Genomic DNA, 14,970 nt, shown 5'->3' with positions numbered 1-14,970 from the left:
CTTATCCATACGCTTAGATGGAGAAACTGTACATAAATTCATCAAAGCAATGGCAAATTGCATCAAAACTCTGGCTATCTTTTTTTGACAGATCCTAGTCTGAGATCGGTCACCGAATCAATCTATTTCACCCAAACCAAAATTTATTCTACCAAAAACCATCTTATCTAATACATTTCACAACAAAATTCTCTCAAACTTATGTTTAATGAACTTTTTCGGAGCTGACAACGCAAAATAGAACGTTTTTTATGCGCAGTTTAAATACTCGAAATTGATTGGCTAAGGAAAAAGACGCATTCAAACATTCTTGCAGGATAGATTAATCGCGCATATCTCATTCCATTTACCCAGTAACATCTTCCGGTCCGGAAGAAAAGGTTGAGAGGATCCGGACAATCTTGACAAGCGGACGAAAAAAAGATCAGGATAAGGTGCGCACGATAGTATACTTAATCTGTAAACTAAAGTGCAAGGATCGCACAAGCGTAACACTAGTACTGACCGAACTCCCCAATGCCAACGATTGACGGAATTCTGGTTGCCTGGTTACCAAGTAGACGGTTATTTGTTGTTATTTCAATAAAGTTTGACGAGTTAGCGTTTACGGGCGTTGACGAACGTGCTTTCAGTGCGTCTCCGACAAAATAAAATGCGTTAAAAAGGACCTCATCGGTGAGGTGAAGTGTACAGAGAATGGTATAAAAAACTTGATTAAAACTACAGACCAACTTCTCCCAGATATTACCTTGCTGTTGCTCGATGGACGGACTGAATCTCCACTTGATGATTTTGTGAGTAAATTCAGCGAGTTTGATGACAATCCACTTTCAATGTTCTCATGAAGCTTTTTTCAGCTCCAACGAAGTTCTTCTACTTATCTGACCATATCATAACAGGCGACAAGGTAACAAAAAGTAAGCTCTGTTAATATTCATGTTGATGTTGTTCAAATTTTCTTAGCGTTTGAGTCATATATTGAATACTTCGTTCAACATTTGTACATTTTTTCTACTATGCATTTTATTTAAACACAAAAACGGTGTTCGGCCGCTGAAATAATATGCGAGCGGGGCACTGAAATGAAAGACACAACGAAGAACGGCAGAAACTACGTAAGAAGTATGTGGCCCGGAATTGGATAGATAATTCGCCGTCCAAAGTTTCTCAGCGTGACTAGTGAGCAAGCGAGCAACCTAAATCTGACAAAGAGAACAAAAGACAGTTGACTGATCGGAGAGTCGAACTGCCTTGATAGCCTTCGAACTGCATTGAAAAAACTGTCTTGGTGCATGCACTGATAGCCAATGCAACGTTTTGCTCTAGATCATTAACTTTATTTTTGTTCATAAAATAAAAAGAAACGAACGCCATGAAGAAAGATTTGTGGGTCGGACAAGGCACCCAACCGCAAAAAAAAAATCATTTTCCTTCATTCGCTTCTACGAACTTTGTTTCTGTGCTGTTAATTAGCCAATTGAATTCCTCTGCTTGCCAACTGTTTATTTGCTAATGTGTTTTGTCGCAAATTATTGATTCGCAACCCCTTGCAACTAACTTTTTCACTTATACTTCTGTATTTTGTTAAACATTTCCCAGTTTATTGTTGAATTCAAGCCTGTTTTTAAAAGGATGCAACTAAAACCACCCGGGTCGAGGTTTGGTGGTGAATTTTCGTAAGAAATGCGGTGAAATGCGATGAAAAAAAAATAATTTTCACCGCGTATTTCTTACATCTTTTTGCGGTGAATGCGGTGAATCGCGGTGAATTATTTTTGTTCACCGCGTTCTCAGTATTCTTACAAAAAAGAATCGTCCCTACACGGGTTCGAACCTCTTACCTCCTGCATGCCTTCCAATGCTTATTCCACTGCGCCAACTGTCACTTACTTGTTTGTTAATTCTTGTGAATTTAAATCAGATTGAGTAAACTTTGGAAACCATATGGCGGTGAAATGTGGTGAATTATTTTTTTTTCACCGCATCTAGCGGTGAGAAAAAATAATTCACCGCTTGAGAGAAAGCGGTGAATTATTTTTTTTCACCGCATTCACCGCATTCACCGCATTTCTTACATTATTTTGCCATAATAGTCTATGCGGTGAATTTTTGTAAGAAATGCGGTGAATTTGGTGGTGAATTTTTGTAAGAAATGCGGTGAAAAGCGGTGAATTATTTTTTTTCACCGCATTCACCGCAGTCACCGCATTTCTTACGAAAATTCACCGCATTCACCGCATTTCTTACGAAAATTTACCCAAAAACCTCGACCCGGACAGACTGTGCTGGCTGTTTTTTTATCCCACAATTTTAAGAATGAATTAGGCAACTTGTCTGTTGTGCATCCGAAATAATTTGATAGTGAAGAAGAGGATCAAAAGTACTTTCTCAAGCGTTGCTTGCAATCTGTCGTTTTTGGTTCATCAGTTCCATTGAAGAATGTATGTTCTTTTTTAGTAGGTAATTAAAATACGCGCTCGCTGAATTACTCCTCATCAAATGACAATTTTGCTTCTGAAAGTTTAGCATGTACCATCTTCATTTCTGCTGCGATTTCTCCACTTGAAATGTTGCGATTGAGCGATAACCACGAACTTTAAGGACCGACCGTGGCCTAACAAAAGGCACTTCTTTGATGATGAGACTGAGAAAACGGTCTTTGCGAAGGATTCCTCAACATCGTGTATTTAATTTTTTCGGATCTGTTTTCAGTTTTTCTAATTCACAATAACCTAGAAAACTTGTCTCTGGTATATATTTTTCTGAAACGTTTTGGCGGATAGTGGTGTGTACTACAACAAAAAATCGTCACCAAGCCGTGAGATTTGGTCTCTCATTTGGGGTTTTTTTTTTATTGGTGAAATCAAAATAGTAGCAGTCAAGCTGAATTGCAGCTGCTAGGTGGGAAAAAAAACTAATCAAGAGCTAATTTTATGTAGACGCATTTATCACCTCCAGCCCAGAGGGGAACTTTCCCTCTTAATAACTGATACTTTTAGCCCAACTGATTGTAACTGATGAATTAATCCAAAATGGCAGACAACATGGAACGCCTTTTCGACATTCGAGCACAACAGACTAACAATTTTGGGCCACAGGAGAGCTTCCATTAAGTGCTGAATGAGTTCAATAAAAGTTTACGGACACAAATACCATGAGGGCATAAAAATTTTGCCGAACTTATTCAGCGCTAAACCTCGATTCATAAATAGGTTTTGGCAAATTTTTCATGAAGAATTGCTAGACAATTAGTACGACTATTGGATCGGTATTGTGAACATTTAATTGGTCTGTGTCCTTTTTTTGTTTCAATAAGTAATTTGAAAATATAACCTAGGGGTTAAATATTACAAGTTTAAAATTATATAAACAAAATTAGTACAATGTTAAAAATCAAAATTAGTGGTTCCGTTTTTTAAAGGTAAAAAAAACTTTTGAAGCCACCAACGTTCTTTTCCAACGGCACAAGTTTGAATTGTTGCAGCAGATGCTGTTTTAACATGCGTTTAAACTTTGAGCGTGATCTGATAGTCCGGAATTCATGCGGATGTTTATTCCATTTTTGGATGCTTCTTCTTTGTAATGATTGACTGCTCGACCATAAGAGAATTAGCTGTTCAGTTCTGTTGTTTTTCCTTACTAAGACATTACCAATTAGAAAAACACTTTCAGTGCCGTCTGATTTCAATAATGAAATATCATTCCTAAGTTTTGAAACACTGATCTGGCTTATTAAAATTTCTGCAGGCAAAATGTCAGATTTTACTAATAGATCTGTAGATCTCTCAAACTGTTTTCTCATATAGCAAACTTTAATTCCCCAATTGGTCTGTCGATTAATTCGCTGCATTGCAAAGAAATTCAAGTTCTGAAAAAATAGAGCACTGAATATTAAATGAGAAAGGACTAGGGATTTGAATAGCATCAATCGCGCTTTCAGAGGTAACTGATAACGTAAAAGGTATATGGATGTAATCGCTGTGGTTGTATTTGATAGGACTTTGTTGAGTTGTACATGAATATTTAATTTAGAATCAATTAATATACCCAATTGTCTGCAGTGACTTTGTGGTTTAATTTCTTGTCCCGAAAACTATTGGACCAAAATTTTCATTTTCCTTCGTGACGCAAAGAAGTTCAGTTTTACCGGTATTCATGGTTAATTTGTTTTGCTTCTGATAACTATCTGTTTTCTCCAGTATTTCAGAAGCACATTTTTCCAGTTCGCCGACATTGTTTCTGCGAAACTGGAAACTTGTGTCATCAGCAGATTGATTTTTGTGGAAGTTTCCTTGTACTTCTTCTCGAAAATCATTATTGTAGAAAAGAAAAACTAGTGGCACTAAAACCGTTCCCTGTGGAACAACATAGTTTGTTTCCAACCATTCTCAGTAAACATCATTTATCTTAACAAACTGTTGTCTGTTTTTAAGAAATGAAGCAAATAATTCAACTGAACTATCTGAAAAATCGTAAGCTTCAATTTTTTTGAGAAAAATTCCGTTCGATATTCAATTAAATGCTTCAGCTAGATCAATAAAAACAGCAACTGAAATTTAAGACTGATAATTAAGACATGTTATCATAGTTTTCCTGTAATGCTTCGATTAAGTATAAAACAGCATCTGTAGAAGACTTATATTTTTGAAATCCAAATTGTGTACCGTTCAAAATTTTTTTCTTTTTGTATAAATTCGTTAACGTGATTGACAAAAATACGCTCGAAGAATTTTGCAAAAATCGGAATTATTGAGATAGGCTTATAGTTCTCGCAAATTTTTACGTCCCCTTTTTTGTAGACCGGACTAATGAAAGCAAGTTTTAAATTTTCCGGGAAAGTATTTTTTTACTAATGCATGTGTTAAAAACAAACTGCAAAAGGGTTCCGATTGGAAATTTTGCTGCCTTGATTGCCCAAGCATTATAAACGCCTCGACCCGGAGACCAATTGTTATCGAGTGAATCGATGGCATCATATAGTTCCTTTAGTGTAACTGTTCTGAAGCAAAACTTCTCCCTAACTTCTATGCGAGAAATATTTGGAGCGCTCACATATTGTCCATTGTATAAGCCTAGTTTTTGAAAACCTCTACCGAAGCAATTTGCAATATCAAGTTCATTTTCGACTTCTGTTTCACCATCGACTAGTTTGTCTATAACGAGACTCTCCCTTTCTTTGCCAATTCTTTTTTTTTGATGAAACTCCATTATTCTTAACGTGTTGGTAGGTCGTTGAAAAATTGTTTTCAAACTCGTTTTGGGCTGTTTTTAAACGCCTATTAACCAAATTTCTCTGATATTTGAAAATGGTATGCGCTTGCTCCGATGGGTTCTTTTTCCAGATAATAAAATGTCTATGTTTTTTGATGATTTCTTCTCTCGGATCTTTTGTCAGCCAATGTTTTTCAGCAATTTTTGTGTTTGATTGAAAGCTTTTTATAAGTGGGGCGCGGAACTCTAGAGTAGTACTGAAAACGTTTATGAAAACATTGTACATGCTATTTCCATCTTCACATTGATATAAGTTACTCCAGTCCTGATTTGAAAGATCAAGACTCATTTTATTTGCATCGAACTTTCTTTTGTTTCTACAGATAAAACTTTATTCCTGTTTTCAGGTTCAACAAGAAAATTGGTAGTGTATAAAACAAACAAGTGATCCATTTCAACTGATGGCGAAAAAATCTGAACATCTTGAATTTGGTTTTTTCTGGGAGACCCATGATCGATTAGTGTAACTCCTTGGCTGGTGGCTCGTGTTGGTTTTTTTGTGGTTGACAGGGTAAGACTGGAATTACTCGCACATTCATCCAATAAAGTAGATTCTCTTTTGTTGAGATAATTGAGATTATAATCGCCAAAAAGCAAAACTTCGTCAGTGATTGAGTACGCCGAGGAAGTCTCTGATGTTAATTCGTCAATGAAATAGTTTCCCAAGTTTTTATTTGGACAATACGAAGAATTAAATAGGATTCTGCTAACCGATAGCCCAGATATTTTTACCCATAAGGACCCAAATAAGCTTTCATTGAGTACATTTAGATCATTTCGCTGTTTTGAAGATATGCCCCTAAGAACCCAGAAGGCAACACCCCCACCCTTGTTTACTCCTGTCTTTGATGACCTTGATTTTGAATATAATTCGTGTTTCGGACCCAAAAAATTCTCTGGATAAACATCTGTTTCTTTCAACCAAGTTTCAGTTAGGATCACTATTGTGTTTTGAGTCAAATTTTTCAAAAAGTCAGTGAAAAAGTCATTTTTGTTTTTTAAACTGCGTGATTGAAAAGACAAATGTTTAGATTTTTGCAATCTTTTGTAACTCTGTCTATCAGCATGTCCGACTAACAAATGTGAGAATAGAGACCCGAATTTAGATGAATATCACCGCTTAAGCGCATGAAGTGTAAAAATACTATTTTGCAAATACTTAAATATCAAAAAAAGCGGAAACCAATTTTCACATTACTATAATCATGATTTTGGTTGTGTGACATAACTGAATATATAAATTTTTCATTTGAAGTGCTAAGTAAAAAAGCAAAAACTATTGGTTTGGAAATGCTCATTTTTGCTGAAAAAAAATTTAAGTCACACAACCAAAGGATTGATTAAAAACGCTGAACTTGTCGCAGTGCAATGTTGTTTTGTGACACAGTAATATTATGCTGTTAATAATAGTTCCGAATACTCTTGACAAATTTTTGTACTCCAGCCAAATTGAGGTGAACACCATCATTAGATATTTCGGATGTTGTAATATTGCATTTCAAAACCTCTACTTTTGTCCATTTAAATGTTCCGTTCAACCCCAAAGCAATATTTCCTAGTTGCTTATTGTACTCTTCAATTTCAATATTATTCGATTCACGCCCATAATGGCCATTTTCAACTTTTGGAATTTCAGAAAGAAGAACTCTGTGAGGTTTGATTGCCGAAAGTAGAAATTTTTGATTGTTTTTGCAACAGTTTCACATAATTGAGATGCTGCTGCCACCCCCGAAACACACTTATAAATACTATTATGACCCGCATGAAAAATGAGTGATTGGCATTTTGCTCCTGACGAATACTGTTCGACTGTTTGTCCCAAATCAATAATTGTTGCAGAGGGTTGAGAATGAATCACAGTATCATAAAAAATATCAGATTGTCGTATTTTTTTGGATGTGCTGTCTAAAATTATAAGATGGTTAGTGTTTCTGTTAATAACTTTTGGAAAAAACTTTGGTTCCGACGGATTGAATTTTGAATATTGTGACCCATTACGATTTCCAATAGCGAACTGTACTGATCCAGTAAATGTCCGAATTCCGATTGGAATTGATCAATCATTCGACACTGGTACGCGTTTGCATTATCGTTCAATTCTATCTGCTGCTTTTGTTTTTCAATGACATGGTATTGTTCTGAGATCGTTTGAGCTTGTTTGTCGATTAATTGTTTCTGTTCTTGTACGATTTCGTTATTTTGCTTTAACTGTTTTTGCATGTCGTTGATGGTGTTTGTAAGTCTTGAAAGTTCATTACTCAATTCAGTTTTAGTCTGCTGAGGCATTTTTGATCAAAACTTTGGTTGGATTTCGTTTTACACAGCAAATTGCATTTACCAACTGTTCTGCTGTTTGACTTTTTCTTTGACTCCACTTTGACCTGAGATTATTTCCAATTTACCTCCGTTACTTTTTACTAATTGCAGAAATGAGAAAACAGGCTCGATTTTTTGATTTTTTGAGGCGATAAGTATGTGAGGCTTTTGTAGGACATACTGTCAGCTTCTTCTTTTATTGCTTCAAAGATTGCTTTCAAAAATTATCCTTTGTCATATACTTTTGCTTTCAAAATGTACCCTTTTTCATATATTATGACTGCAATTCGAAGCTGCTCGACGTCTCGTTTGTATCTAAATTTGCCTTCGTTTTTTTTCAAATTGTTGGTTAATAAAATAATTTTCGATTTAAAAAATCTCGTTTTATTCTGCATCCGTAACCGTATTGAGCTTTTTGGAGAAAGCTTTGGATGGATTTTGAAGTCTTATTTCATCTTCTTTTCAATAGCTTTTTCGCCCACACTTTCACTTTATTCTATTGTTTTGTCCTGATTATTGTTCTCATTTTTAACTGAAACTTTCTGTTCATAGAAATCTGTAGTTGTTGTTTAGTGCACAATCCGGCTCTGATTGCATTTTGTATTAGTTTTTGTGTTTCGTCACTGCAATGAAACAGTTTACGTTGATCTGAGATTCTTCTGAAAACTTGTGAATAAACTCGAAGGTAACACTTCTGATTTGATTTAGATCTTTCACATGCCAATGATCCCTATGCTCTTCTTGCCGTTTGTCTTTCGTTGAATCTTTTCTTCCTTAAATTTTTTTGGAACTTGTATTCTAAGATCAACCACCAGATCATCCGACAGGCAAACATTTTTTAAATGCACGCAAAGTTTTTTGTCGTCAAAATGCAAATGGGGGATAGCTTTGCTTTTTCCATCCAAGGAATGATTAAAGTGGAGACCAATTTGATAAATAAAGTTGCAATTTTTTTCCAACAATTAAAACTGTGAGATCTGGGTTCTCATTTGAGGCAACCAACCGTCTTTGATAACAAAAGAATAAAACCAGTTAGGTGAACTTCGAAATTGAGGTAATGGTTGGACAAAAAATTCATCAACAGTTGAACTTGCATATCTCCTCGTGCTAAAAAAGAATTTTTCTTCCAGCTAACTGATAGGTCTAGTCCTAATAATTGTAACTGCTGAATTAGCTCAAGACACCTGATAGCATCGAACGCCTTTTCGACGTCAGAGCACAACAGAGTACCAATTTCAGACCGCTGGAAAGCTTCGATTACCTGCTAATTGCTTTCAAACACTTTTTTCTATTCAGCAAAGTTCACTATGTGCGCATACGAAATTATTATGCGTTGCAAATTGCTTCATGAGAATGCTTTTTAAACGTTTTCCGAGGAACTGCTAGATAATTAGTAGAAACAATGCGTCTGTATTTTTGGACTATGATTAGTCTGTGAACTGTTTTGACAAATTTTGAGATTTGGCTTGTTTCAATGAAACAAACCTTGCAAATTATCATTTGTGCCGGAAATGCGGCGACAAGGTAGATCATTTTTTACTTAGGATTTGATATGTCTTCGAGGCGTTTGTAGGAAATCTGTAAGTCACTTTGGCTTGTCTTCAAGATGCTTTTAAAAAGTTACCCATTTTTCATATTTTATGACTGCAATTACAAGCTGCTCGATTTGGACGTTTGCATCTACAATTGGCTTCATTTCTTTTAAGTTTTATTGGTGAATTCATGACAGAACAAGAGAACAAACAAAGTTATTATAAAAAGAAAACGAAAAAAAGTGGACAAAAAGTGAAAAAAAAACAATTCATTGATCTTGAAAGCCGTGAAAAATGGAACAAATTTCCCTTCAATTAGAACATTAACAGAAAAACGTGTTTCAAAACCGAGTTTTTGGTCGATTAGCACAAGAAAACATCTGATAACAGACAAATAGGGGCCCTGAAATCCTTTTTTACCTCTGAAAACAACAGCCAAATTCCTAAAATTATTATATTATTAACAAAACTGATACTGTGATTAATGTAGAAAAAAAATATTTGAAATTAATTTGATAATTAACTCAAATATTTTCTCACTTTACGTTCATCTTCAGGTTAAAACTGTTTCACAAACTGTTAAAGATAAAATGACTAAAAACTTTTTTTGAGACACAATTTAAACAATTATATGAACTATCTGAAAGAAATAAACCGAAAGTTTTCCCTATATACAATATGCACCCTACTTACAACTTCATAACAAATCTGTTAACAATTTCCTGAAAAACTTTCCGATTACGGATTTTTCGATTGTGGTCATGTTTTTGTATTTCCGGGTCAAGTTCGAAATTGCCCTAACCCTAACTATCCCTCTTGTGGGTGTTTTGCAAATTTCGTTTTGTCAGGCACAAAGTATTTTGTGCACTATCTTTTTTTCCAAAGCCAAAATAATGATTTTAAGTGTTGGCGCTCATGATTAAAGGAGGAGAACAATAAGCTTGTGATCTTTTGAAACAATAATTTTAAAATATTTCGTTTTTGTGTTATTCTATGTCCCCCTATTTATTTCTCATTCATTGCAGTTTTTTGAGTTTTATATCGTTTTATATCATAAAAATTTGCTTCTACTCTGATTTTTCTGGTTCCCCGAATTTCATATAGGTTATTGTGATAATCATATTTTTGTTATATAAATTTATATTACATATTTGAGATAATTTAAGTTCATAAAGTTTTTTAAGTTTATATTTCAAACTGTCAAGCAGTAAAATGTTTATTTGAGATCAACGGATGCTAAAAAGAGCAATATCAATTTATGTAGGCATTTTATACTTGTATGGTACCCGTATAGTTTTATAATAGCAAATATGTGTGTAAACATATACAGGAATTTCATTGTTGTATAACTTTACTATACTTGTTCAGAGGTTACTCTCACCTGTTGTAAAGAACGGTTGCTTGAATTGTTCAATAGATTCTACTCCACTTTTGTCATTTCTTGAGCCTAGCATTCGCTCAGAGAGAAAAACATAAAAGTTAAAATTTGAAAGAAAATCAGTCAATTTTTCTTCAAGTTTTTCAAAATGAAATTAATTTGATAATTAAGTCGTCAAATAATTTCTAACTTTACGTTCATCTTCAGGTTTAAACTGGTTCACAAATGGATAAAGATAAAATGACTAAAAACTTTTTCTGAGACACAATTTAAACACTAATATGAACTACTCCAGTTGTGTCAATTCTTGAGCCTAGCATTCGCTCAGAGAGTAAAACATGAAAGTTAAAGTTTGAAATAAAATCAGTCAATTTTTCTTCAAGTTACAAAAATTTTAGCCTTTCCGAACTTTTTTGTACGCTTTCAATTTTGTTCAGACGCTTCGCAACCGATAGTGACCAGTGTTAAGAAGGATTTAGCTCTGAGAAAAGTTAGTATTTTACTTCAAAGATCCAGATATAAAAAAATTAACGGACGACCAGGTCCGGTTTAAAGGGTCGATTATTAAAAGTTATTGATCAGCCGTTACATTTGGTGCCGTGACCCGGAATCATTATTGGTTCCCAAAAAAGTATTGATTTCCTTGGCTTTGATAGTTATCTTTAATTTCTTTGAGTTTACTCAAGATGGTCAAAATAAGTTTTTCAAAAATTGAAAAACATCTTATCGGTCCTGACACGAAATTCCAATGGGAAGGTTACGTGAAGCAGAAAGTACTACACGTTTACAAGGAAACAATAGACAAGAACCAGAAATTGTATGATTGAGTAAAAATATGCTTTTGAGAAATTAATTGTGCAATGGAGAGCTTACCTTGGCATAGAATGATAGGGTTCTCGAAAACAGGCAAAGAGAGTTGAAATCCTCAGCAAACCTTTTGCAATTTGCAAAAAACAATGAGCAGATCACTGATCAAGCGGCGCAATGTTACACGCTAAAAGCAGAAATAAATGCCTTGGTTAAACAGAAAGGACGCGTAGCAAGAGTCAAAAACGAGATAGTAAAAACAGAGGATTTGATGGACAATTTTGAAGAACTTTTTTCTAAAAGGTTCAGTTTGTTCCCAACTGACATAAATAACAAAAGTCTTTCCGGAAACTACGCAACCGAATTGCGAAATGATCTAGCACCCTCCTTAGACTTTTGGCTGAAGTACATTACTGAAACTGAAGGACTTCAAACGGATCTCTCAGTATCTTTTCAAGACGAAAGGTGAAGAAAACAAGAAAATGTAACCACAGCCACAGCAAAAACCCAAATGACTGCACCTAATTCTCAATCTGAAACTGTTGAAGAACAGGCGCAACCTAAAGATGCTGAAGCTACAGCTAATGCCGCAATTGGAGAAAACTCCAATGAATGAAGAAACTAGCGCAGATAAGACAAATCAAGAAAATGAAAACAAAATTTTGGATCATCTTGTTTCATCAAGGAGAGAGGAGACTGACGATTGTGACTTGAGGTACCCTAAAAGAAGCCTCTTTTCTGACAAATGGATTAGAGCATCAAGCAGAGCATCTTTGTGAAGAAGTGAGATAAGGCTGTTAACGCAAGAAGCGGCTATAGTCAGGAAACGGGGTGGAGTTGAAATTGAAAGAAGAAAACTAGAAATTTCTAATGCCAGAATGAAGAGAGAGTTCGAACTAAAACTTATTGAATTAGAAGTTGAAGCAGAACTGGAGCATTTAATGCTGAAAACAAAACTCGAGCACGAAGTTAAAAAGATAGAAAGAAAATTCCAAGAAGACAACTCAGCCAAATTACAATCGACATTGCATAACGTTCGATTCTTTTCTTTCCATGAAAGCAGAGAACGCCTTGATGATTGCCTTGATCAATTGCCTCATGGGGAGACCGAAGTAAAACAAAGTTTTCTATCAAGCCCGATGGAGATCAGGTGACTCCTATAATTGTGCACAGAACAACACCAAAAGGAAAACAAATCTTAAACTGAAAATGTAAATCTAAAGTTTAATCCAGGAAAACCTAAAGAAAAAACTGACAAACAGCAGTGTTTTGTGGGTTTATTATACACAGATTCAAAATTTCAGTTCACATCACAAGAAGGTTATGTACCTCAACATCAGGTACAAAGCACGTCAGCGATTAAGCTTCCAAATGCTGAGCTGTTCTCATTTTCTGGAGATCCTTTGGAATGGCCAGAGTGGTCTAGTTTGTTTTTGGCAACGGTAGAGCCAGCAAATGTGGACAAAAACGTGAAAAGAATCACTTGAAACTATTAGTTGGAGGGAAAGCAAAAGCAGCGAATTCCGGAATGGGCTATTCAGGCCTATTGGCTTGGAGCACACTTGAGCGCCATTTTAGAGAACCTCAGATAATTGTGAAAGCCCAACTGAATTAAATTCATTCACATTCTTAAATCAAGCCTCATGATTCTCCAACAATCACCAAGTATATCTAACCGGTGACAAGTTGCCTAAATGTTCTGACAATATACCAGTTTCAAGGTGATTTGTGTTCACAGTCAGACCTCAACAGTGCAGTCAGAAAACTGCCACCGGAGTTGCGGTCAAAATGGATCTTCCATATAACTAATATATAGGTATGCTGAACCCAGATTCGAACTACTTCAGTAACTGGCTAAGCAATACTGCTTTTATGCTCGACGAACTATTACTTCAATTTTCGGAGAAAAGATTTTCGGTTGAAGACAAAGTAACAACAAAAGTTTCAACGTCAAGCCTTAGCGCAAACCATTCAAACAGTAAAACAGAATATCCTATGAAAGAAATGAAATTCATAAAATATGGAACTGTAACATTTTTAGTCATTAGCAGCAGCAGATTGATACGAAACCGTCAAAAAACTTAAGTTGTAATTTCGCTGTTTGGATGGGCTTCATTCCATTAAGGAGTGTAAATTTAACAGAACATGCGGAGTCAGCGCATGTTCCGAAAAACACAATAGGCCCTTAAACTCAGATGATCAGAAACCAAGTACAGTACAAACCGAGAAGCCTACAGTTGAAGCATCGACTAGTTCTGTCGCTTCGAACAATAGTGGTTTGCTACAACTTGTACAGATAAGAGTGGCAAACTGTGATACAAACGAGAACCAAAACATCACTGCTCTTCTAGACAACGGACCAACCTTCACGTATATCGATGAGTGGACTGCACAGTCGCTGAGATTAAAAACCCTACGAAAGGTTACAAAGTCTGTGTCTTGAATTCTTGGCACTGACGAGCTTAATCGTCAGCAAATAGAATTGTAAATTGGCCCCGAAAACACTGATCTACAGTGCAGCAAAACGATACAAGCCTTTACTCATCCGAATATAGAAATTGGTTGCTCAATCATTGATTTCAGGTCTTTGAAGGATAAATATTCTCATCTTTATCCATTACCCGATCAAAAACTTCATTTTGCTGATGTAAAAATGATAGCTGGCCAGGATGCTTACCATTTGATGCGACCAACTGATGAGTACAAATGTGGTCTACAAAAAGAATTCTGGGCAGCCAGATCAGCCTTAGGTTGGACGCTCAGCGGACAAATGCCAAAAACGCGTTGCAATTAGTGCTACAAAACAGTTTCCGCAAGCCAATGAAATACTTGCAGAAAAAGTCAAAAAAGGTGGGCAATGGAAGTCTATGCTTAAAATTGCAAGAAACACGAGGTCGCTCAAAGGACGACAAAAAAGCTATCGAGACGCTACAAAGAACAGAAACCTTCGACGGTGAGCCTTACGAAGTTGGTATGTTATGGAACGATAATCCGAGACATTTGCCTAAAAATTTTTTCAAAGCAATGGGTCGGTTAAAATCACTAGAAAGGAGAATTGAAAAAGACCCAGTGTTGAAGGACAGATACGAGGAGACAATCAAGATGGATCTAGCAACAGGATTTGTCAGAAAACTCGCAACAGTGGAAATAGAAAGTACGACAATGTGTTTCCAGTGGTACTTGCCACACCATCCATTAGTAAACCCTAACAAGCCGGAAAAAGTGAGAAGGGTTTGAAAAGCTGCTGCCAAGTATACTGGAATTTCATTGAATAACAAATTAATGCCATGTCCTGATCTTTTGAACAGCTTACTCGGAATAATCTTCAGATTTCCGGACAGTCAAATCGCGATGACAGCGGATAGCGAGTCCATGTTTCTCCAGGTGGCTGTTCCAAAAGACGAAAATATATTCTTCAGATTTCTCTGGCAACCTGACCCAACTGAAACAGTTGATGTGTACGAGTACAAGAGACATGTATTTGGGGCAAGTTCTCATACATATGTGAAATATGCACTACGAAAGCAGCAGAAGATAGCAAAAGTCATTACCCAAACGCGTTAGAATTTGTACGATAAAATTTTTACACGAACAACCTTATTATCTCCGTGCCGTCTGAGCCAGAAGCTATGAGGCATGTTTTTGAAGAAACAACTAGTTGCCTCA

Source organism: Convolutriloba macropyga, chromosome 4 (assembly GCF_964194025.1).
Source record: "Convolutriloba macropyga chromosome 4, txConMacr16.3, whole genome shotgun sequence".
NCBI classification, from domain to species: domain Eukaryota; kingdom Metazoa; phylum Xenacoelomorpha; order Acoela; family Convolutidae; genus Convolutriloba; species Convolutriloba macropyga.
The sequence above is the reverse complement of the archived record's forward strand: the minus strand, read 5'-3'. Positions refer to the sequence as shown.